Source organism: Sapajus apella, unplaced genomic scaffold (genome assembly GCF_009761245.1).
Source record: "Sapajus apella isolate SASKATOON/1434 unplaced genomic scaffold, GSC_monkey_1.0 scaffold34, whole genome shotgun sequence".
Lineage (NCBI taxonomy): Eukaryota > Metazoa > Chordata > Mammalia > Primates > Cebidae > Sapajus > Sapajus apella.
Window position 1 is genome coordinate 6,007,799 of NW_022436974.1, and position 25,205 is coordinate 6,033,003.

Sequence of the window (25,205 nt, forward strand, 5' to 3'; positions counted from 1 at the left end):
GGTGCATGTGCAGTCTCTCCCACACACACACACATACACGCATGTTTAAATAGACAAAATCATAATGCTGATGGTGGTGTGATGATGATGATGAGGAGGAGGAGGCCTGGCATCTATAGAACTTTATCCTTTGAGTGTGCATTTTTATGGATTATCTCAATAAATATTTGAAACAACTCAACCCTCTTTGTTAGGTAAAGTAAGTATTATGATTTACATTTTACAGATGAGGAAACTGTGGTTGACTTGTTAAAAAGTAGTAGTAAAGCCAGGATCAGACTCTCTATTCTCCTTCATAGTTGGTTGTCGTACTGTAGCACACTGGAATCAAACCAGAGAGCATCCTGTGACAGAATTACTGGCTGACACGCCACTCCTTCCCACCTCACTGTGAGTGCCTGAAGGCAGAGACACGTCTTATTCATGCCTGTCTCCCACTTCCAACACAGAGGAACGCTGTGTATGGAAGAGAGGGAGGGAAGACGAATGTCTTTTGGAACATTGGTAGACACAGAACCTTGAGGAGATAGTGAAGGATCAGTGGCCCACAGAATTGTGACAGCCTTTTTTTTTTTTTTTTCTGTATCACTTCTTTTATTCAATAATTTATTTGTACACTTAATATGTATGTTGCTGAGCAATCAGAAGCAAAGGATTGGAAAAGGGGCCTAACAGTAAAGGATGAGGAGAAGGAAGAGTGGACAAGCAAAGGTGAAAGCAGAAAGTCAGCTGTCAGTATGGCTTGGGGAGATAAAGAAGGCCCAGGAAGGCCTCAAGGGAAAGGCTGCCATGTCAGGCAGGACACAGAGGACAATGGAGGAAAGGTGATTCTTACAAGATGGTGAAGGTGCCGTTGTAGGTGTTGGGCTTTGGCACAGGCATGTGGCGGAGCCTCCGCTTTGGGCTGAGATCAATACACGACAGCGTCTCACCTCTCCAGGTACAGAGCTCACATATGCTGGTGCTTGTGGAGGCCTGCTCCTCTGGTGCAGTTAAAGTCTTATCTTGGGTGTAACTTTCAGACTGCACCAATGAATCATGAGTAGGTTCTAGATCAGTAGGTGGACCTGTGACTTCAGTCAGGTTTTGATGCTGAGTCTGAACCTGGTCTGGACGAGGAGCTGTAGTCTTCTCCAGGGCTGCAGAATGTCCAGTCTCTGTATTGGGTTCTGGAATTATAGCAAGACCCAGATCTGGAGGCTGAGTGGAGGTCTCCTCTGTGGCTGGAGGCGGTTTAACCTCTGTAGTAGGTTCTGTAGTTATGGTAACCTCCAGATCCAGTGGCTGAACTGTGACTTGAGTCAGGTTTGAATGCTGAGTCTGACTCTTCTCTGAAGGTGGAGGTGTCACCTCAGGGTGTTTTGGAGGAGGAGCTGTAGCCATCAGGGCTGTGGAAGGTTCAACCTCTGTAGTGGATTCAGGAGTGATGGTAAGCCCCAGATCCAAAGGTTGAACTGTGGCTTGAGTCAGGTTTGAATGCTGAGTCTGAACCTCGTCTGGATGTGGAAGTGTCACCTTAGCGTGCTTTGGAGTCTCTACAGTCTTCTTCAGGGGTGTAGAATGTTCAACCTCCGTAGTGGGTTCTGGAGGTTTGATAAGTCCCAGGTCCAGAGGTAGAACTGCAATGCTGGGTGACACTGGGTGCTGAACTTGATCCTGACCTGGTGTTGGAACTGTTACCTCTTGATATACTGGAGGTTGGGGTCCAACTTTCTTAGGAGGCTGAGTTGGGGTCTCCTGCATGGTTGGAGAAAGTTCAACCTCTGTCATGGGTTCTGGAGTGATGGGAAGCCCCAGGTTCAAAGGTTGAACTATGACACTAGGCGATGTTGAATGCTGACCTTGATCCTGACCTGGTGTTGGAATTGTCAACTCACAATGAGCTGGAGGTTGAGCTGCAACCTCCTTAGGTGGCTCTGGAACCTGAGCTGGGACCATCTGCTGGCTTGAAGGTTCTGCCCCCTTAGGGGGCTCTGGAGCCTGAACTATGGCCTCCTGCTGGGGTGGAGAAGGTTCTGCCTCCATAGGGGGCTCTGGAATCTGAGCTGGAATGTCCTGCTGTGTTAGAGATGGTTCCACCTCTTCAGGGAACTCTAGAGGCAAAGATGGGGAGATCTGCTGAGTCAGAGAGGGTTCTATCACCATAGGGGGCTCTGCAGACTGAGCAGGGACTGCTTGCTGGACTGGAGAGGATCCTACCTCTTTAGGTGGCTCTAAAAGCTGAGTTGGGGCCTGCTGTAGGACAGGACGTAGTTCGACGTTCCCAGGTGGCTCTGATGGCTGAGCTGGTATCTCCTGCTGCAGTGGAGGGCTGATCTCTTCCGTGAACTTTGGAGGATGACCTGAGGCTTCCTTCTGGGTTACAGATGGTTCAACCTCCTTAAGGGGCAATGGTGGTTCAGCTGGGAAGTCTTGCTGGACTGGAGGTTCTACCTCCTTAGGAGAATCTGGAGTCTGAATTGTGGCCTCTTGCTGGACTGGAGATTCAGTCTTTTCAGGAGAATGCAGAGGTGGGGAACGGAGATCAGGCTGGACTAGAAAAAAGTCTGCCTACTCAATGGGAATAGGATGGTTGTCCTGCTGGACTGGAGAAGGTTCAACCTCCATAGTGACTGCTGTAGGTATGGTAAGCTCCAGATCCACATTTTTAACTGTGGTATTAGGCAAAGGTGAATTACTTCTGAATACTGGAGACAGATCTAGAGGTGAAAATAGCACCTCATCACTCAATGGACTTTCAAAGTCTGAGGAGAGCTGAATTGGAGGCTGAATTCTGGGCTCTTGATGGACTGGAGGAAGTTCATCATATTCAGGGGTATTTAGCTGCTGAATTATAATCTCTTGCAAATGTTGAAACTGCTCAGGGAACATTAAGAACTGAGCTGGGGCCCCCTGTTGGGTTAAAGTTTCAACCTGATGAGTGAAATATGGAGTCATGGTGATGATGTGATCCACAGGTTTAACAGTGACATTGTGCAATGTTGGAGGCTGAACTTGGTCATGACTTAGAGGAGAAACTGGTACCTCATGATGCTCTGGAGGTTGAGCTACAACTTCCGTAAGGAGCTGTGGAGTCAGAGTTGGGGCCTCGTGCTGGTTTAGAGGAGACTCAACCTTCTCAGGGGTCTGTGGATGCTCAACTGCAGCCTCCTGCTGGGTTGGAGAGGGGTTCTCATCCTTAATTGGTTCTGGAGACTGAACTGAAATCTCCTGTTGAATTGGTAAAGGTCCAACCCTTCCAATGACTCTAGAGGCAGAGGTGGGTCCCCGTGCTGGGTAGGGGAAGGTTATACATCCCTAATCGGTCCTGACAGCTGAGCTATAGCCTCCTGGTGGATTGCAGAAGTTCCCATCTCTGCAGTAGGCTCTGTTGCCATGGTGAACTGCACCTCTGGAGGCATAACAGTGATACTGGGCAAATCAGAATGCTGAGCTTGATGGTGACCTTGTGGTATTACTTCACGATGTTCTGGAGGCTGGGCTGGGGGCTCCTGTTGGGCTGGAGAAGATTCAACCTTCCTAGAAGACTCAGAGGCTGAGCTGGCTGCTCCTGCTCACTGGGGGAAAGTTCAGGCTCCATAGGAGGACCTGGAGGCTCTGTTGGGGTCTCCTCTTGGATTGCAGAAGGTTCTATTTCTTTGGGAGGCTGCGCTGGGGTCTCCTCCTGGGTGTAAGAAGGTCCAAGCTCCTCAGAAGATTCAGAAGACTGAGCTGGCTGCTCCTGCTCACTGGGGGAACGTTCAGGCTCCATAGGAGGACCTGGAGATTCAGTTGGGGCCTCCTGTTCAGTTGCAGAAGGTTTCACCTCCTCTAGATGCTGAGTTGGGGCCTCCTGCTGGGCTTGGGAAGATTCTGTCTCCTTAGTAGGCTCTTAAGTTATGGTAATCTCCATATCTGTAGGTTTAATTGTAACGTTAGGCAAGTTATAATGAGCTTGATCCTCATCTGGAGGTTGAACTGGCAGCTCATTATTTGTTGGAGCTTGAGCTAGACTTTCCATAAAGGACCCTGGAGGCGGAGCTGGGGCCTCCTGCTGGGTCAGAGAAGGTTCAGGCCCCACAGGAAACTCAGAAGGCTGAGCTGGCTGCTCCTGCTCACTGGGGGAAGGTTCAGGCTCCATAGGAGGATCTGGAGGCTCAGTTGGGGTCCCCTTTTGGATTGCAGAACGTTCCATCTCTTTGGGAGGCTGAGCTGGGGTCTCCTTCTAGGTCTGAGAAGGTTCAAGCTTCCCAGAAGACTCAAAAGGCTGAGCTGGCTGCTCCTGCTCACTGGGGGAACGTTCAGCCTCCACGGGAGGACCCGCAGGCTCAGCTGAGGTCTCTTGCTGGGATGCAGAAGGTTTCCTGTCCTCAGGGTGCTCTGGTGTCTGAGCTGGGGCCTCTAATTGAGTTGAGGAGTTCACCTCCTCGGGGTGCTCTGGAGGCTGAGCTGTGACCTGTTCCTGGCTTGATGTAAGTTCCTTACCTGGCTCTAGAGTTCCTGTAAGCTCCACATCCACAGGCTTGCCTGTGACATTGGGCAAGTGTGAGTGCTGAGCTTCACACCAACTTTTAAAGGGAATATCTACCTCGTGCTGTATCAGTGGGTGAGCTATGATCTCTTCAGAGGCAGGTAACTGTTGCACAGGGGCCTCCTGCTCTGTTGAAGAAGAGTGGACCCCCTCAAGGGACAGTGAAGGCAGAGCTGGAGCCTTCTGCTGGGTTGAAGAAGGTTCTACCTCCTCAGGGAGCTGTGGAAACTGCGCTAGGGCTTCTTGCTATAGGGAAGAGGACTGGATCTCTTCAAGGGTCTCTGGATTTTGAGTTTTGGTCTCTAGATGGAATTGAGAAAGTGGAATCAATGTGGAATTCCCACAATCTTAGCAAGCCTCCAATGCTGAGCTAGATCTTTCTTCAGGTTCTTGGGAGAAACTATAAAGTCGGCTGCTTTTGAATCCTTACTGTCTAGAGGTGGAACAAGTATTTCATCTGCCTGATGCCCTGCAGCCTGATCTGGATCTGTAGTCTGAACCTTACTTTTGAGGCGAGGAGGCTGAACTAGGGTCTGGTTCTGATCCCAGTCCAGCATTGGACCCACCTGTGGGAGCCTTTCTTGCCGAGTCAGCTTGTCATTCAGATCTGGGTGTGCAGACGGAAGGGCTCTGGCCCTAGGGACAGCTCTCCAGCTGAATCTGTGTCCAGGAATGGAACCAAATTCTCAGTCGATTCCTGGGGCAGGGCTGACCTGTAGGAGGAAGCAGAGGACCCCAGGTAACCAAAGCCTCTGGGGCCTGCCAGGGAAGTAAGCACATGGGGAGATTTCCATGGGAGACTGGAGTGTGAAGACCAGGGCTCAGTCGGCTCCAGGGGGTTAGAGGTCAGCTGGAGCGGGTCCTTGACCTACTCCAGAGGCTGAGCCTCCTGGACTAGTAGCCACAATAGTTGCCACGTGAGTAGGGGCCATGGGGCGCACAGACGCAGCTGGCACATGACAAGCGCTGGCGCCGCGCATTGAGCGGGAGCCCTTCTGGCAGCCCCTAGAGGCTTGTGTCCCTGACAAGCATGCGCCCCGCCCCGTCCTTTATGACACCTTTATTTACGCTACCTTTATTAGGCTCGGGTCTAGATCTGCTCCCTGTCACCATGGCGATCTTATGTCACAATCCTGCCCAAGCCCCCCTCCCCTCCCCTTAGCTAGGAAGGATTTGGGCCACAGACCCGGGTGGTCCCAGGACTCCAGCAGCCTGGTGGGGTGGGGTCGGGTGGTGTGGGTGTCCCTCGGCTCCCAAGGAGCCCTTAAAAGGGCGGTGGTGAAAGCGCCGAAGGAGACCGGCTTGATTACTCCGCCCACCCCTCTTGGCTTAGACCTGCGTTCTATTTCCAGGCATGCCTCACCTTTCCTCGTTAGCCTGCTTCCATATTGAGAAAAAGAACAAGAGGACTTTAGAGAGACTCCCAGAAAGCAGGATACCAGCCCCAGAAGGCCTCGGAGTCAGGGGCAGCTTTTTTTTTTTCTAATTGCATTTTAGGTTTTGGGGTACATGTGAAGAACATGCAAGATTGTTGCATAGGTACACACACGGCAGCGTGATTTGCTGCCTTCCTCCCCTTCACTGTGACAGTCATTTCTAAATCATAACACCTCCTGGGGTTACTTTTTTTCTTTTTGAGATGGAGTTTCGATTTTCACCCAGGCTGAAGCGCGATGGCACAGTCTTAGCTCACTGCTACCTCTGCCTCCCAGGTTCAAGCGATTCTCCTACTTCAGCCTCCCCAGTCGCTGGGATTACAGGCTCATGCAAACACGCCCAGCTAATTTTTTGTATTAGAGATGAGGTTTCACCATGTTGGTCAGGCTGGTCTCAAACTCCTACCTCAGATGATCCGCCAGCCTCAGTCTTCCAAAGTGCTGGGATTATAGGCATAAACCACCACGCCCAGCTGGGTTACTTTTAATCTCTGTCTGTGACATCCATGTTGTTCCTCCCTTCCCCATCTGTGCACACTGTTCCTCAGCTTAGAGAAGCCTCTGATTTACAAAGGCTGCAGTGGCTGCTACTTCCCTTGCTTTCCACCCCACCATGTGGTAACTCCAGAGGAAACTGAATAACTGATACAACCTTACTATAAAGCAGGCTCTAAAAATGTCATCATACCTGAATTCAGACTTCTCTCTACAGGACAGAAGCACCGTAGCCTAGTTGGGGACACCGCATGTAACCACAAAGCTAAACACATGTGCGCCATTAAACACATCAGCGGCAAATGGTAAATTGACCGTCTCTTTATTCAACAAGCATTACTGAGCTCTTACTAGGTGGGAGTCTCTGGATGGGGCGTGGAGGACCCCGTGAACAGCCAGATAAGCTCCCTGACCTGGAGGAGCTCAGTCAAGTGCAGAAGCAGGCAGATGTGTGATTACCAGGAAAAAAAAGACTGTGAATGTCTCTTAAGCACACCTTGCTCAGGTAAATTATGATGACGTTTTTGGAGATCTAGTGGTTCCTTCCCTTATAGGGCTGCTTAGGAGCTGGCTATGATTGCAGTCCGTGGTGTGGAAGAATGGGGATTGAAAGAATGCTTCCAGCAGTGGGGGCAGTAAGAGATTGTGAGAGAAACAAACATGGTCATCTCATCATCTTAGACCTTCTTCCTTGATTGTCCTGTGCACAAAAGTATCCAAGAGTAGAAGGCTGGACCCTCAGCATTGAATGGTTTTGAATAGATGGATTCAGCCGGTTCCTGAGTCAAACACAGTTCCTGAAAGGTAATGACATCACTCAGAAATACTTGCTCATCATGCTGTCAGGCAAGCAGGTATTAGACCTGCTGTTCCAGCACCAACACCGTGAAGTATATTCACTATGCATAATGCAGGGGCTTGCAGCTTGTGTTTCCTCTTCCCTGGCCATGATCATGGGTCACATTTCACTTACATGGGGCTTTCAGAGTACAAGACTGGGCATGTAAAGAATGGTATAATTGAGCTTTTCCCTCTTGGCTGGAATCTGTGGTTGCATTCCCTCTAAACCACACCGAATTCTGATTTGCTGCCTTGGATTTTACAGAGTCCTCTGTGAAAAATAAAAGCCTACAGGTGTGATAGTTTACTGCAGTCTTAGAAATAGAATTTCTTACAGCTGAATCGCTTATATTTTCTATGGGGGAGAAAAAAACCTCACACACACACACACACACACACACACACACCCCAGCCTAAAAGATTTGCATTTGTCTTACGTCCATTTCTTATGCAACTCCCTTCTTGTCCTATATCCATTTCTTTTTCTTTTTTTTTTTTTTTTGAGACAGAGTCTTGCTCTCTCGTCAGGCGCCAGGCTGGAGTGCAGTGACACGATCTTGGCTCACTGCAACCTCCACCATCCGGGTTCAAGCAGTTCTCCTGCCTCCGCCACCCAAGTAGCTGGGACTACAGGCGTGCACCACCATGCCCAGCTAATTTTTGTATTTTTAGTAGAGACAGGGTTTCACCATTTTTGCCAGGCTGGTCTCAATCTCCTGACCTCGTGATCTGCCCGCCTCAGCCTCCCAAAGTGCTGGGATTACAGGCGTCTACATCCATTTCTTATGCAGCTCTTCTTTGTCTGATTTTCTTTCCCTCTCTTTGTGACTGCTCCACAGAACCCATATACAGTACGGCACTTAAGTAGGGTGAAGGACTTTCTGCAACTCCAGGGGAGAGAGTTTGGAGAATCAACCTAGGGGGGGACAAAACCCACAGATTTTCCACCCCTTTAGTAGAGATCATGTTTTAGAAATTCAGAGAGATATTCTGCAAGTCAGGAGGCCGAGGCATAGCTGTATCTACATGTCTGGAGAATTGTGAGGTTTTCTGTGCTGTTGCCCCAGGGCAGTAGTTAACACATGCAGGTCAGTTCACAGGCCAGTTAAAATCATAGCAGACGGGAATATGGAATGGACACAAAGTTAAGGGTGTTGGTTTCCCATTTCTGTCTAGTAGTCTTTCTTTTTTTCTTTATATTGCCAAAAGGAATGCCTCGCTGTGGTGACCTGCAGGATGCCAGGGCACTAGCCCATTAATCACAACAGTTTTATATTAATGCTGGATGGGTTCATTATGATTAATAAAGAACACTTCAAGAAGCTGAAATTGAAATTTGAAGCAAGGCAAAAATAATAATAATATGGTGCTTCTTTGAAGCATGTTTATTGAGAATTTGTTGACACTGCACCAAAGTACCTGTCTGTTAAATGCTTTTTGCTATCTGCTAATAATATCCACTGGACAAATCCAATTCTTTCCTTCCTGTTACTGGGGAATCATGTCTCCTTGTGTTAATGGCTTCCCCCATAGCAGGCAGTTCAAGTTATAATTGAACAAGTATTGAGCATCTCTATATCAGTGGAAACAGACTATAATAAATATTACTGAAAGTCTGCTTATTTCTGACCAAGATCCGAGACCACTGGGATGCGAGAGACTGAGAAGCCAGGGTCTTCCAGGGCCAAAGAGGATTTGGATTCTCTTCAAGGCTGGTGCAGAGTAGGGGATCTAGGAAGGTTTCTGTCTCTGTTTCTCCTTACGGAAATGAGCCTGTGACCTGAAACAGCATCCAAACTATCCTGCACGCCCTCCTGACTCTGGCTGCCTTCAGATTAGTACTTTTTCATTAGTTATGAATCTGGCTACCTCCCAGGGGACTGTTGTACCATTTTCCCATCTTGTAGGTTCACAATCACAGCACTTGCCCTAGAATTACTAAGAAGAGCAAGATACTATCCCTTGAGCAATGCGGAGGCAAGAACTAAGTAAACATGTAGATCTTTGCAATTTAACTTCATTCTTCAGTTTCTCCTTTAGCCTCTGAGGATGCTCATCCTCTAGGTCAGTGGTTTCCAAACTTCACTGATCATCATCAGCATCCAGGGACTCTTTTAAAAATACAAATCTTGGTCCCCACTTGGCTGATATTCTAATTTAGAAGGTTAGAGAGAGGAGGGAAATGAGGACAAAGGAAAGGAAAATAGCTGACAACTGCTTACCCCAACATCTTGCTCCACAGCCCTCTACAGATGTGATTTATTTTTTATTATTCATTACAAAGAGTTAATGATATAATTATCCCAAAGCAATTAGATGCAGAGTGGAAACAAAGTGCTTAAGGGCCTGGGAGATAGGCTTACTAAGGAGGAGGTTGGAGGAGTAAAGTGTCACCATGGTGTGATCTGTCAGGATCTGGGCTTCTGGCTTCATACCTGAGCATGTGGAGAGGACCTCTGTTAGGGTCATCAGGGACAGAAACCAATCACACAGTTTCCCTCTCAACTTCCCAAAGAAGCATACAGATGACTCCTGACCCTTCAGATCTGCAGTGGACCTTGGGCCGCCATCGCAACCTCTCTGGCTCTACTCAGCTCTTGCATCCTCATACCTTAAGGATCTGAATCTTCTCACAAATGTATATTTGTCAGCTTACTACTGTAGGCATTAGGGACTCAATGGTGAGCAAATGTAGGGCCCATGCCCTCTCATCGAACTTGCATTCTGGTAAGAGGAGAGCTACAACTAATATTTCAATAAATAAAATTATTACAAATCATGACAAGTGATTTGAAAAAAACAAGGCAGAGGATGTGTGGGGAAGAAGTAGTTAATTAAAGGAAATATATGGTGGCTCTAAGAGAAAGAGCTAAGTGGTGAATAGAGCCAGGCTTACAAGAGTTTTAGACCCAACTCTGATAACTGTGAGTTATGTGAGAATTTCAGTGAGTGCTTAAACTGTGACTGTATTAGTTTCCTGTTGTTGCTATAACAAATTACCACAAATTGAATTGCTTAAAATAACATAAATACATCACATTACGCTTCTAGGGGCTGGAATTGGAAATGGACCTCACTGGGCTAAAGTCAGTGTCGGCAGGGCTGCCTTCTTTTTGGAGGCTCTAGGAGACAGCCTGTTCCCTGGTCTGTTCCAGCTTTGAAAGGCTGCCTGCATGCCTTGGTTCATGGCTCCTTTCAATCTTCAAAGCCACTGAGCATCTTCAAATCTCATCAACTCTCCTGCCTCCTTCCTTGTAAGGACCCTTGTGATTACTTGGCATTCATCTGGATAATCTGGGGTAAACATTTAATTTCAAGATTCTTAACTAAATTATAGAATACAGTCTCTTTGTCATGTAAGGTCACATATTCACAGGTCCCAGGGATTAAGGCATGAATGTCTTTAGAGGAGTCATTATTCTGTCTACCATAATAGTGCCTTTATTTCTGCTTATAATAGGGACAGTGTGACTTTCCTGACCCACCTCACAGGGTTATTATGAGAATCAAATACAGTAATGGACATAAAAATGCTTTTACACATTCTAAGAGTCAATAGAGGTAGAGGAGTTATCATTCTTTTAGGATGGAGAGACTATGGGAGGGTTCAGAGTGTAAGCAGAAGCATGGAATGAAACAATAGGAAAAAGGTACTAAGAAGAAAGGTTAAAGGGGGAGGTTGTGTTTAGCCTAGAGGGAAAAAAAGAAGTATTTGTTGTCTCTGATTATATAGAAATATTATGACAAGGCTGTTCATTAGACATACTCATGTTTACTACAGACCAAGCAAGAAGAGGCAAGAGATTTTCTTGCATCACTTCTTGACTTTTTCTGTTCTTTTCCTCCCTTCAAGACCTAAATCAGAACGAGAAGATTGTTTGTACCTTCATTATTGTGAACCTGTCTCTCCATATTATTTTCTTTTAGCCCTTTGCATGTCTTTCTTAGTTCAACAAACATTTATTGAGAAATTACTACATGATGAGTGTATTAGTCAATTTTCACACTGCTATAAACACATACGTGACACTGAGTAATTTATAAAGGAAACAGGTTTAATTGACTGACAGTTCCACATGGCTGAGGAGGCCTCAGGAAACTTACAGTCATGGCAGAAGGCATGATTGGAAGTAAGACACGTCTTACCTGGCAGCAGGAGAAAGACAGCAAAGTGGGGAGTGCCACTTTTAAACCTGAGAACTCACTAACTATCAGGAAAAAGCATGGAGAAACTGTCCCCATGATCCAGTCATCTCCCACCAGGCCCCTCCATTGACACATGTGGATTACAATTTGAGATGAGATTTGGTTGAGGACACAGAGCCAAACCATATCACTGGGCATTGCTAAGCTTTGGGAATCTGCAGATGAAAAAGACAGATGTTTTCCTCAAGTAGCTTGTAGTTTAGCATGCTCTCCTAGATCCCCTATCACTCACTGCCTTGATTTATAGATATTTGTATACATGTTTGCTTCCTCTACCAGATAATGTACTTCTTGAACACAGGAACCAAATATTAGTCAACTTTGTGTCTGCCGTGACACAAGCCCAGTGTCTTACAATTATAGGTTTTACTTTCACGATGTTGGTTGAATTCAACAGAATGACAGATTCGTATTCATCACAATTATTTCTTACAAAATGAGGGTAGTTTTGGAAGTCTTTGATGTGTATATATGTATATGTATATGTATATAAAGAAGAGAACAGAAGTATTTCTGGGATGACTTGGAGTCAACTAGTAAAAGGCAGAGCCCTAGACCAAATTGTTTTCTAGGCCTTTTCCAGGTTTCTTATTATAACTCTGATTGTCCCTTGATGGCAGAGTTTCTTCATTGTTGGTTAAGAACAATTTTTAAGTATCGGAGTGTGGTGAACCTTCAGCAGATTATAGACCATTTTTGTTCTAAGAATCTTCAGTCTAATCTAAGCGGAAGATTATATATTGTCAGAGAAGTGAAGGGGTAGATGTTAATGTTGCTTATTTGCATATTTCATTCTCTCTGCAGTCCTTTTCTCAGCACACCTTTGTGCTGGGCACAGTGGCTCATGTCTGTAATCCCAGCACTCGGGAGGCCAAGGCAGGCAGATCACTTGAGCTCAGGAGTTTGAGATCAGCTTGGGCAATGTGGCAAAACCACGTATCCATAAAATGTACAAAAAGATTAGCCAGGTATGGTGACACATGCCTATAGTCTCAGCTATTCAAGAGACTGAGGTGGGAGGATCTTTTGAACCCAGGAGGTTGAGGCTGTAGTGAGTTATAATCATGCCACTGCACTCCAGCCTAGGTGACAGAGTAAGACCCTGTCTCAAAAATAAAAATAAAAAAGAGCTTTGCAGCATGACAGATACTAGATATATCAAGGAGTCCGGGCCATGTCGCTTTGTGAAGGTAATCCAGTTACGGAAATTTGCAAGGCTAGTGTTGTGCCTGTACCTTATTGACTTTCATTTTTTTTAATTTCCTTTCTCCCCACACTTGCTGTAGATTCACTTCCCTTGGGAAGCCCTCCCCTCACATCTCTCCTTGTCTAAATTTTATCTATCTTAAATTGTCTCTGTTTAATCTCACAAAGAAAAAGATTGGAATTTAACTTTCTGGAGATAATTCAGTTCATTCAGATACCTGAATTAATGGCTGTCAATTCAATTCACCATTTATTATTAGTACTCATTAACTTCTTGCTGATATATTTGCCTTTGTTCTTTAGAAAACTCTCCTAGCTTTTGTTTTCTCATGTGCTATGTATTATTTTATTTCTATGTGTTTCTTTTATAGGCTACTATAGTACCTTGCACTTAGTAGATATTCAGTATATCCATTATTGGGTAATTCTCTTGATAAACTAAAAATTGGAATCCTCATTCCCTTTGCCAGACATATGAATCAGCACCATATTTCACTGAGGGGAGTGCATTCAAGCTAAAGGAATCACTTGTTTAGTAGAGGGACTTTGGAAACCTGATTTGTTTTTCCACCTTCTTCCTCCCAATCCTGCAGAGATTCTGAGAGTTCAGCTCCATATGTCCCAGTGACTGAACACCAGAAAGCTTAGCAGTTGAGTACAAAACCTGTCTCTAAATTACACACACAAGCCAGGACCTCCTACTTGCCATGTTGTCAGATCAGAGTAGAACACAGAAAAGGTACATTGTGCTACAGGCCAACTGTGTTTGGGTCTCACTGCAGTACAGGGGGCCAAGAGAGTCCAAATCTTCAGTGTTACAATATGGCCCTTCTGCAGGCTGAGTTGGAATATCTGAGTGCTGTCTTTGTCATCTCTTGTCTATCATCCCCAGAGAATGAATCATAGAGTACCTTGAGTCCATGTAAGAACCCACCCAGTGAGAAGGAACATATGCAAATGTTAGTGTACAGTTAGAGTCTGATGGGGAATAAAAAGCATGTAGAATTGCAAGCAGAAGTGCATTATTCATGCTTATAGCAGTATAAAGGGAAACCAAGAAGCACTGCCCTGCCTTTAGCTAAGACAACATATGTTATTTATAGGAGCTGAGTGCCCCTCTGCTGTCTGTGTTGCTACATTAGAATCCCAGCGGATACCTAGCTTCCTGGCCTCAGACTTGGCAGGGTGGGGAAAAAAAAGTCTGCCAGCCTTGGGGAGACCCTCTCAGACCCAGTCTAATTTTCATAGTTGTGCTGAGAGAGCTTTTCAGGTTCATCAAAGCCAAATTCTTCAGGAACCTATAAAAACATTGCCTGAATAGACACTAAGATGGGATCAGACTCACTTGGTCCATTCTAGCTCTCAGTGCCCCAAGTTGAGATTCTGGGACCTAGAATGTTTGTAGCTGCCTTCTTTTGACTCAGGTATCTACCCACTGTCACCGACCATCCTGTAAAACAGAACACCCTCTCTTCCCTTGCTCTGCTTTATGTTTCTCTGGAGCATTCATCACTTCCTGACATTTTATGTTTATTCATTGATTGTCAGTCTTTCCCACTGAACTCCAGTGACTCCTTGAACACAGAGACTGTTGTCCGCTTGTTCCCAACAAAATCTCACATGTGTGAGATAACAGAACCCACACATAGGTACTCAATATTTGTCAAATGCTTGTACTGATCAGACCCTGCAGGAGGTAACAGGTGAGACACATATTGGTCAGTTGAATTAATTTAATTTCTGAGCCAGGATTACTTGGAGTATGAATGAGGTTTAAAAAAAAAAAAAAATCCGCCAGGTGTGGTGGTTCTTGCCTGTAATCCCAGTGCTTTCGCTGAGGCATGAGGATTGCTTGAGACCGAGAGTTCAAGACCAGCCTGGGCAATTCTAGCAAGAACCCCATCTCTACCAAAAAAAAAAAAAAAAATTAGCCAAGCATGATGGTACTCACCTGTAGTCCCAGCTACTTTATAGGCTAAGACAGGAGAATCTCTTGAGCCCAGGAGTTTGACGTCAGAGCAAGCTATGATCAAGCCACTGCACTCCAGCCTGGGCACAAAGAAATGCCCTGTCTCTTACAGGAAAAAAAAAAAACTACACACACAAAAAAAGACCAATAATCTACCTCACAGCACCAAACATTTAATATCTACCCTTGAAATCCCACTACCTCGTATCTTTGTTTGTGGTTTCCATCTATGACCTATGCCAGCCCATGAACTTTCATGTCCTCTCCTGAAGCACTTCAGTAGAAACTTATCTCTGACAAGTCAGTTGCTAACCAAGCTCCATACTGCTGTCTCTGCCTCAGTAGAGATCCTGACAACAGTGTTTTTGATCCCAGCCAGCTCACCTCTTCCCTCTCCACCCGCCCTACTCCTGTTTATTTCTTTGCCTATTGCTGTCAGAGTTCTTGGCTCTGTTCAACATTCCAGGTATACTGAATCCTTACCATGGTACCTCAACAGATAAGGCCTGAACCTTTACTGACAAAGACACCTATGTGGGGGCCTCAAATCTGCCATTTAACCAGCTCTCAAGGAGTTCAGAAAGGAGGGAGGCTGGCAACACTTCCCAGTATTCACAATTCCCTTTCGGTGAAAGCCTCTCTGGTGAAACTTTAGATGCTACTTCTTTATTTCCAAAAATATTTTGGGCTTTCCCATCAGCACAGCCAACAGTGGAAATCAGTAAGAGTCTAGGGAGGGTGTGAGTATATGAGATCACAAGCTGCAGAAGCCAGAGCCTGGAGAGTGGGACTTGCAAAAGCAGACATAGGTGGGGTTGATTTGCATGAATTCATTTGAAATTGAGGTTCTGAGTGAGGTGGGAAGAGGGAGTGAGAAGGAACAGAAGTTGAGGAGATTAAGATCAAATGATGAAATCAGGTGATAGAAACTGAAATCTGGTACCTCTATACTGATTTCCCACCAAGACTCTTGGTGCCTTTCTCAGTCTGGAATATCTTTTGCCCGTGGCAAAGTCTGAACCATCAAGGAATGGTCAGGATTTCCCTCAGAAGACATGATTCCCAGGGCTAGGCATGGTGGCTCATGCCTGTAATCCCAGCATTTTGGGAGGCCAAGGCAGGAGAATCACTTGCGGCCAGGAGTTCAAGACCGGCCTGGGCAATGTAGCAAGATTCCGTCTCTGAAAAAAACTTAACAAATTAAAAATAATTGAATTAAATGTTTTAAAAAACCAAGGCCTGTTTCCCTTATTTTTTTTAGAATTCTCCAACTCTGAAGATGGTATGTCAGTTTCCTAGAGCAGGATCATCAAATGTTTTATTTTTATTTTTAATTTTTCCAGTAGGTATTTTCAACTACACTCTCTATGAATGATTTCAATTTCTCTCCATGAATAAATGAAGCATTGTGTACTTAAACTTATATAACCGCCTTCATATGCTTTCGCTGGTTTCAAGGCCTCAGTAGAGCTTAAAAATGTATAGCACTACAGACCCCCTTTAAGGAGATAAGAGATGGGGAAGAGAGTAGCCTGTGTTCCCTAGGGGCCAAACACCCTGGATTAAAGCCTCCTATTTTTCTTTCTTCATCGTTCGTAACCATTTCAAATGCAAACCCACAGAAAAACACGTTCCCTTCTTTTTTTTTTTTTTTTTTTTTTTTCCAAACAACGGGGATGGAGAAACATTAGGAGCGGAGTAAAAGCTGTTCAGTGTGCTTGGATGACTCAGTCTAAAATAGTATTATAGCTTGGCAGCAAATCTACTTCAGGGAAGCTGGTGGGAGACTAAAATAAAAGTTAAATGGAGGGGGTAAATCATTTTATCAGGCTTAGGATTTTTACTTGATGTAATGAGATTCTCAATGTAAAATGAGTTAATATGTCTGCCTAAGGGCATAAATATTCAAAGAAAGAATTTGAAAATACAGACTCAAAGTAAAGAGCAGTCTGAAATAAAACAATGCAGGGCAGTGAAATTATCCTCATAGAAATTTTGGCACAGTGTGCTTCCTTTAGAACAGCATGATTAAATGTGAGTAGCCCTAGGTTGTCACTTAAGAAAGCTATGAAGTTTTTTTTTTTTGTCTTTAAAAGACTTTTCTATTGTGTTCTATTTTCCTCCTCCTCTTCCTCCTTCCCATCTATCTTCTAGAAAAACTATCCTTGTTTTTGCTGCAAAATGCAAACTGAATTCAGATTGTTCATAAAAGATGAAGCCAAACATATTTCTGCATTGTTGCCTGTTTGCTGGCTGATTTTCCGTGACTCAAATGCAGAGAGAGCCCCTGGTGCAGAAGGTGAGCTTTTGCTTAGCCCACAACCAGGAAGGGAAACCCCAGTGTTTCTTCTCAGCAGTTGACCGAGTGGCCCTCACGCTTTCTTTCTTGCCTCCCTTTTTCTGTTTCTTTCTGAGAACACTTTCAATTAAGCCAGCTATGTACCTTATATCACAAAAAGTAATGAGTCAATCGAGCCTTAGGAATGTATTATCAGTTATTCTTTCAAACTAATAGGCCTGTGGAAGAAAGCGATGGCTAATGCATGGATAGCAGACATATGATCATGGAAGGTCAAGCTGGGGCAAGAGTGGGAGGTCAGAAGCCTATCCTGTCTAGCAAGTAGAATCAGAGGGGAGAGAAGAATGGTCTCCTTCTGGTTCTGTGATGGCTTTTCATATCTTGTTAGTACTTCATAGAGTGTAATGATCTTTGCACAAATATCCCTGGTGACATTTGCGTAAGTCAGGAAGCATACCCAATGGCTCAGGCATTTTAGTCCAGCTACCCCCAGGAAAAGGAAATGGATATACACAGGTTCTTGGGCTAAGCCCTGCTTTCCCTCCAAGGCCTCTGAGCAGCAAGCCCGAGGCCACTCTCTTGAGATGGACACTGCCCCAGGTCATGCTTCATGCCACACAACATGGCTGCTGAGTTTTTGGCAAAAAACAGACATCAGACTGTCTTTGGAAATGGGCTAAGCTCATTTCCTCTTCCTTGCTTTCTTCAAGGCCCTGTCAGGTGTGATCACTGTGAAATTGTTCAGTTGGCTTTGTGGTAGAGAAATAGCTGTGTTATGTATAGTGTGCCCTGTCCAATGAAAGCATCCATTAATGCTTCTGTTTCCATTTTTTAAAATATTTTTTATTTTCACCATTTAGTTAATCTTTGGCAATCTTGATATACTGATGTTTCTCACTGGCCTTCCATGTGACACAAGGGGCTGCTTGTTTAATAAGCAACGTTTGTAAGTACTCAAGTAAGGGCTCTGTGATGGATGATTGTCACTATAGCAACTTGCTTTTTTTTTTTTTTTTAAGAAAAAAAGAAAACTAATCTTGTGAATGGACACATAAGAAATCATAAGAAATTAAAATGTTTCCCTCAGAGCAGAAAATAGCTGGAATGCTGGTCTCCCTCAGCCTCATGAAAGGATTTGTGTGAACAATTTCCATGCTTTGGATTGGGCATAGCAAGCTGTGGGCTCTGAATTTCCAGAATAATGTTTTAGTGTGAAAAATCAAACACTTCTATTCTTTTTTCAAAGCTTTTCTTTAATTATGGAGGAGATGGCCAACATGTGGGACAATGTCACTGTCAAGCACCTAGAGGTTATGCGTATGCAGCATCTTACTTAAAAACCTCACATTCACCTCTTTTAATGTGCTCCACCAATAAAGATGTGCTATTTCCTTTTCATAGCTGTGGTCTTAGCAACTTGATGTCAGCTTTTTCAGCTCTCACAGCAGGGAAATTCAGGTGAATTCCAAACTGTGATTAGAGAGATCTGAGTGGAGTTAAAAGGAGCCAAACAATGGGAGAGAAGAACACTCACACAGACACACATGCACACAGACCAGCTGCGTGCAAAGATAAATTGCAACTGCGTATGACCATGTTGGCACTTATCATAAAGCAGTGAATTTGCTAGGAATAGGTACAGGTCAATGGGAGAGAAAAAAATTCTCTTTACTGCCAAAAGTAATAAAAAGGAGGAAAAAAGCACCTGTGACACCAGCTATCATGGAGGAAAAAGGGTGTTACTTAATGATATTGAAAGTGTAAAAATATGATAAGAAGCAAAAGCAAGAAATAAAGTGATGTGTGCTTACTATGTGAGTACAGATAATGGAGAATGGTCTCAACTGATGCAGAAATGTTAGATTGTTCTGTCCTGACCGCTCCCCCTCCCCACTCCCTTATTTTCTGACTTCTGACTATATTTTCTTTGATGGAGAAAATGATAGGCTTGATAATACATGATAGGCATTCAAAGATCAAACTTTATTAGAGCCTTTTTATTCAGGAGCATGAAACTGTCTGGTCAAAAGCAATTCCCATATGTGACCTTAATTTAACAAGCGATTAGACCCAATCCTGATGCTTTGAAATATCTTTGGTTATCAAGATCAAATTGGATACTATTTTAAATAGGCTTTTAGCATCCTTAGATTTCCTGAAAATATATGCCACCAAAATTTTCATTGAATCCACTCAATACCATCCATCTCTTTTGTAAGCCTCCCATGGAGTAGTTATTTTGTTCCTTGAATAAGAGTTTGCCATATACCTATATTTATTTGAAAATAAAACCCAATCAAAAGAATACCTGAATGCAACACCGATGCTTTCTCTGTCATATCTATGTTTCTTGTGACCTGGCTTCTTTCTTATCTTTTCCACTTCAAGTGCATACTGAAGTTCCTATTACATACAAACTGTTTAGCCACTGCAGAAGAAACAAACTCTATGTCTTCCACCTAGTAATTGATCAAGGAATTGCAGCCTCTCTGCATTTCCTGTTGGGATAGAGAAGAGGAAGAAAATATGGAAGAAAAGGAACAACATGAAGTGAAAGAACTAGGCAAGATGACGGAATTCTCCATTCAAGAATGTTTAACTGTGTCCCTCCGAAATCCCAAGTATTGTACCACCTGCTGTGAAGGATTTCAAAATGATGAGGAAGTCTTCTACCCTGTAACTCCCTCTAGCCACTGTCCTTTCTCTTCTTCCTCCAGTAAAGCTTTTAAGAAGAATAATATACCCACTTTGTTTCCCTTTTGTGACTTTCCATCCACTCCTCAAAACATTGCAACTTGGTGCCTGTCCCCAATCACCATCAAATGCCAGATGCCACCGATACAGCTCTGCCCTGTCACAGGTGACCTCCGCAGCATTTGATGAGGTTTCTCACTCCCTCCTTGAAGTGCTCTCTTCTTTTCTTCATAATCTTTCAGCTCTTCATCTCCTCTCCCCCTGGCTCCTTAAATCTTGATGTTCCCCAGAGTTTCATTCCCACCCTTTTCTCTTCTGGCTCCTCACAATCCATTTGGACACTCACAGCCAAATTTGTTCTTTCAGCCAATGCTACGAGCGTTTCAACCCAACCTACACAGACAGACCAAAGTTCCTTCGTGATCTGTAAACCTGAATATCTCACTAGCAGGGGATGTCTCCACCTACACGCCCCACAGACATCTCATATTCAACATGCCCTAACTTGAACTCATCATTTGCTTGCCTGCCAACCCCATCATGAAACACACTCCTCTCCCTACATTCCTTTCCTCAGCAGCAAATGACTCCATCATCTACCCAGTCACTAATCCAGAAATCTGTATTTAGTCCTAATTCCTGTCTCTCCACTACACTTCCCACATAGAATTAATCGTAAACTTGGTTTGGTTTCTGGTTCCTAAGTTCTTTCTCACGCTCTCCACGTCTGCTGCTACCACCTTAGCCCAGGTCCAGCTTTCGCTCTCTGTTACTGCGTACTGACACCTTATCCATCTTCAGGCCTAAGCTGCCCTGTCTCCCACCCACACACAAATATTTGGTAGTTAGAGTTATTTTTCTAAAATACATTACTGTCACTCTCCTGCTTGAAGTCCACTAATGCCTGCCCACGATCTTCGTAATTAAGCCCACATTCCTCTGCATGGCATCAAAGCCAGACAGGACTTCTGTATCTCACGGAGCTCGCTTGTACCCACTCTTCCCAGGCCCGCTTCACGTTCAGCCCTGCCTATGATGTGTAGTTCTCTGAGGGTCTACTTATTACTATAGTGCTTCCCTGAAATAACCCTCTAGAATGAAATGGATGTTTCCTGTAGTGAATACATCTTGTAAAGAGCATAGATTTTCAGTCAGGAAAATCTCGTTCAATTACTGGCTGGACAACCTTGGTCAAGTTGCTTGCACTTCATTTTTTTGAGACACTCAAACTGTTGCCCCGGCTATTGTGCAGCAGCACAATCACTGCAGCCTTGCTCTCCAAGGCTCAAGTGATCCTCCCACCACAGCCCCCCAAGAAGCTGGGACTAAGATGCACACCACCACACACGGCTAATTTGTGTATTTTTTATAGAATCTGGGTTTGGCCATGTTGCCCAGGCTGGTCTCAAACTCCTGGACTCAAGCAATCTGCCTGTCTTGGCCTTCCAAAGGGCTGAGATTGCAGGTATGAGCCGTTGCACCCAGCCTGCTTACACTTTTATAGCCTTGTTTTTCTCATCTATGAAAAAGTTTCCTCGGTGGCTGGTGCCTGTAATCCCAGCACTTTCGGAGGCAGAGGAGGGCAAATCACGAGGTCAGGAGATCGAGAACATCCTGGCCAACATGGTGAAACCCCATTTCTACTAAAAATACAAAAATTAGCCAGGTGTGGTGGCGCGTGCCTGTAATCCCAGCTACTTTGGAGGCTGAGGCAGGAGAATCGCTTGAGCCCAGGAGGCATGATTGCAGTGAGCCGAGATTGCGCCACCGCACTCCAGCCTGGTGACAGAACAAGACTCTGTCTCAAAAAAAAAAAAAAAAAAAAAAGTATTTCTTGTATCCATCTCTCATCGTTGTTGTGAGGATTTAATAGTAATAATAGCTGGTATTATTGGTCAGTTTCTTTGTGGCAGAAACTGCTTTAAGCTGTCTACATGTATTTATTTAATCTTTATATTACCGCAGCCCTGTAAAGATAATGAGTCTGTGTATTTTACAGATGAGATAACTGAGGTACATTAGTTAGGTGACTTGCCCAAGGTCACACTACTAGTAAGTAGGGGAGCTGGGATTCATGCGATATTTAGAAAGTGTCTTCTGTTAAGTAGTCACCCAAAAAATGCCATTTGCTCCTTCTCTTTTCTGCTGTATGCTGAATACTATGTTCTATGGGATACCCAGAAGACTAAATAAAAATAACAGCTGACTATTAAAGATGGGGAAAGCCAAAGTGTGTTTTCTACTCTCACTCATCACAGAATACTTGTGATACCAGGAGTTTGGTGGTGGTAGTGGAGAAGTCCCCACACACCAACCAAGCAATTTTCTTGCAGCCACGAACTGGATGTTTCAGAAATTAACTCAATTATTACACTCTCTACCTGAGATAGCACCAGATTTCACAGATTGAGGGCTCAGTCCCATGAGACTGCCCCTCACTTCAGATGCCAGTCGCAAGCCCTAGGTTGTGACCTGTGCTTCTGACTGACCAGCTATAAATTGGGATTCCTATGACCTCCTCTTTGGGTTTGATTCCTATGCTAGAGTAGCTCATAGAACTCTGGGAAACACTTAACATTTACCAGTTTATTATAAAGGTTATTATAAGAGATACATAGAACAGCCAGATGGAAGAGATGCATATGGCAAGGCCAGTGGAAAGAGGCTCGAAACTTCCACGCCCTTCCTGGGTGCCCCACCTCCAGGCACCCCCAGGTGTTCAGCGACCTGGAAGCTCCTGGACCCTGTCCTTTTGGATTTTTATGGAGACCTCATTACATAGATGTGATTGATTAAATCATTGGCCACTGGTGATCAAAACAACCTTTAGCCCTTCTGTCCTCCCTGGAGGTTGGGCAGTAAAGCCAAAAGTCCCAAACCTCTCATCAGAAGGCTGGTTTCCCTGGCAACCAGCCCCCAACCTGAGGCTATCCAGGAGCCCCCAGCCATCAGTCATCTCATTAGCTTACAGAGAAACACTTATCACTTTGGAGAGTCCAAGGGTTTTAGTAACTGCAAGCCAGGACCCAAGGGCAGAGACCAAATATATTTCTTATTATATCACAATGTCACACGGGCATTTATTAAGCATTTATTATTTGTCACATTTTGAGTTACAGACTTTATAGACATTATCTTATTTGAAATTCACTATAACCACTGAATTGGAACTATTAACCCCATTATTCAGAGGAGGAAACTGATACCCAGAGAGATTACATAAACTACCCTAAAGCTCATATCTCATAGAGGACACAACAAGGACTTAAATTCAGACCTCTGATGCAAAGCTTGGGCTCTTAACCACTGCAACATGATGCCTCAACAGATAATAAGAGACACAAAATGGTGTTTATAATCTTGCCAGGGGAACTGCAAAAGACGTAATAACAGTTATAAGCCAAAAACATGAAATACACAAGAAAGGCAAACCATGAACCGAGTGGCTTTCAGGGGCACAAAATAATCGAGCAGTGATCACAATTAGACTCTGAGGAGTGAGTTTTGAGCTGGGATTTGAGGCTAGTAAAGAAAATACACTAGTCAAAAACAGGACTCTGTTCATAGCTACAATAGCATGTTTAGTCATGACAAATGCAGCGAAGTGGTCATGTGTAAGGAAGCACTTTATCCTCCAGCAATCTAACTAGTGGATACAAGATATTAATCATGAGGCAGATACGCTGAAGAAATGTAGGTTTTGGGGTTGGGGGGATAAAGTCGCAGTGGCATCAATCCTGCTGACATCTTGGATTAAAAGCAATTTACAAGGCTGTAGCTGGTGAGCTTTCTCTGTTTAAATCTGCCCTGCCTTGTGTGTTAAAGGCAAATAAAATCAACAGCCATAATATTTTCGAGGATTAGGGACTCACTGAGTTAACTCTGTGCTTTTAAAATTTTAAGCAGACTCACACAACACTGTAAAGTGTTCTTTAAGGAATGATACAGAATGAGCTCCTTGAAGTAGACATAAAAAGTAGGTTATCTCATGCCCATTCAGAATGGGTGGATATTTCCTTCTAATCAGGGGCAGTCAGTTAGCAGATATCCAAGGCCCAGGTTAGTATACTCTGCTGGCTTTCCTTTAAGATGATGAATGTTGATTCATCATCAAATGAATTCGTAGAAAGGAACTGTAACATATTCTTGTTTAAAGATTGGCCTCAAGAAAATCATAAGCATGTTCTGAAAAACAGTGGTTCTCATCAAATGAAGAGGGCTCACTGCTTCGACACAGAGAATTACCATTGATTCACAATTTTGACCTGCTAAAAGTTTTATTTTTCAATATAGGTGAGGTGGTATTTTTTTCCTCTTCAAAGAATATGGCCACACATGAAGAATTAGAATCTGTCAGGTGGAGAATTCATCTCAGTCATATAATTACTGAGCTGAGCAAGTCAGATCAAAGTGAGGGCATTGTATTGCTATAGGACATTGCTTCAAAGAAGAGTTGAACTGCAAACACTATAAAGGTTTTATTGTCCTCCATCAAACGTCATTTAAATAATCAAGAAACGTTTTCTTTAAATGGCAAGTAGTAGGATTTCAATGCCTGGTTGAAAAAGTCTGCGTGAAGGCCTTATAGAAAGCAAAGGAACTTTTCTATCAGCCATTAAAAATTCTCATTTCCAGGCATGAAAGGCTTAAATTGCCTGGAGGGTAGCTTTTGGTTTTGTTTTGTTTTTTTCCATTATAACCAAATATCTTAGTAAATTTCATATTTCATAGAGCTAGTTAAGCAATTTCCCCTTAGATGTGTCTTTGATGTGAAAGTAAACATAGACTGGAGTGAAAGGTGAGGTACCTTCTGAGAGAGTATCCGTCTAAATGGTTCGTAGTTACTCAGGCTAACATTAGCCTGGAGAAAACACATATCAACACTTTATATTGAGCCTAGATACAGTTGCTATAAGAAAAATATTTCTTCAAAACTTTCAAAAGAATGATGACATCAATGCCAAGAACATCAAAGAAGCTGTTTGGTGCTTTCAGGTTACTTTGCCAAACTACCTTCTAAATGCTGCTTAACATTCCTTTGTAATGGAGTTAAAGATGAGCCTGAAATTGCAGGGACCTCTTTAAACGTCTCATCATCCTACCTGTGTCTCCAGGTGATTCTATCCAAACCAGTTAACACATTGTAGTCTGGGTTGTCCAAACATGATTCAGACTGAAGTTTTATTTTCAGAATGCTTTTGTGCAGCGAGGGGAGAATTGGTGGAGATGTAATCTTCAGACCTCCCCTGGGAATGCCATGTAGAGCGATGTGGAAACAATAGACACCCTGTTGGAATTCTGCTGTCATGGAACAGCACCTCTCTTTCTTCATTCATAATGCTCTTCTTTCACAAGGGACATGGAAGAGTGAGGTTAATGACCACATGTGGAAAGTTGAAAGAGAAACCAAACTAAATGTGCCCATTTAGCCTTTCTCCAGCATTTAAACTTTAATTAAGAAAAATATGCATTTATCTTATGAAAACTCCATTGAGTGTAATTATTGGTTTTCTTGTTTTACTTGGGAATTGTTTGTTGCAGGTAATAAAA

General features: G+C 43.9%; 1 protein-coding gene and 2 pseudogenes across 2 annotated transcripts in view; 1 reads left to right on the plus strand and 2 right to left on the minus strand.

Moving 5' to 3' along the window:
* The window catches only part of MAML2 (mastermind like transcriptional coactivator 2), a 370,219-nt gene that overhangs the window by 219,279 nt on the left and 125,735 nt on the right, over positions 1 to 25,205 (plus strand). The gene's annotated exons all lie outside the window — the stretch shown is intronic.
* Positions 455 to 3,186, minus strand: LOC116563303 (annotated as a pseudogene). Its single transcript, XR_004274326.1, has one exon. The product of XR_004274326.1 is annotated as a leucine-rich repeat-containing protein 37A3 pseudogene (transcript).
* LOC116563304 lies at positions 4,569 to 5,860 on the minus strand (annotated as a pseudogene).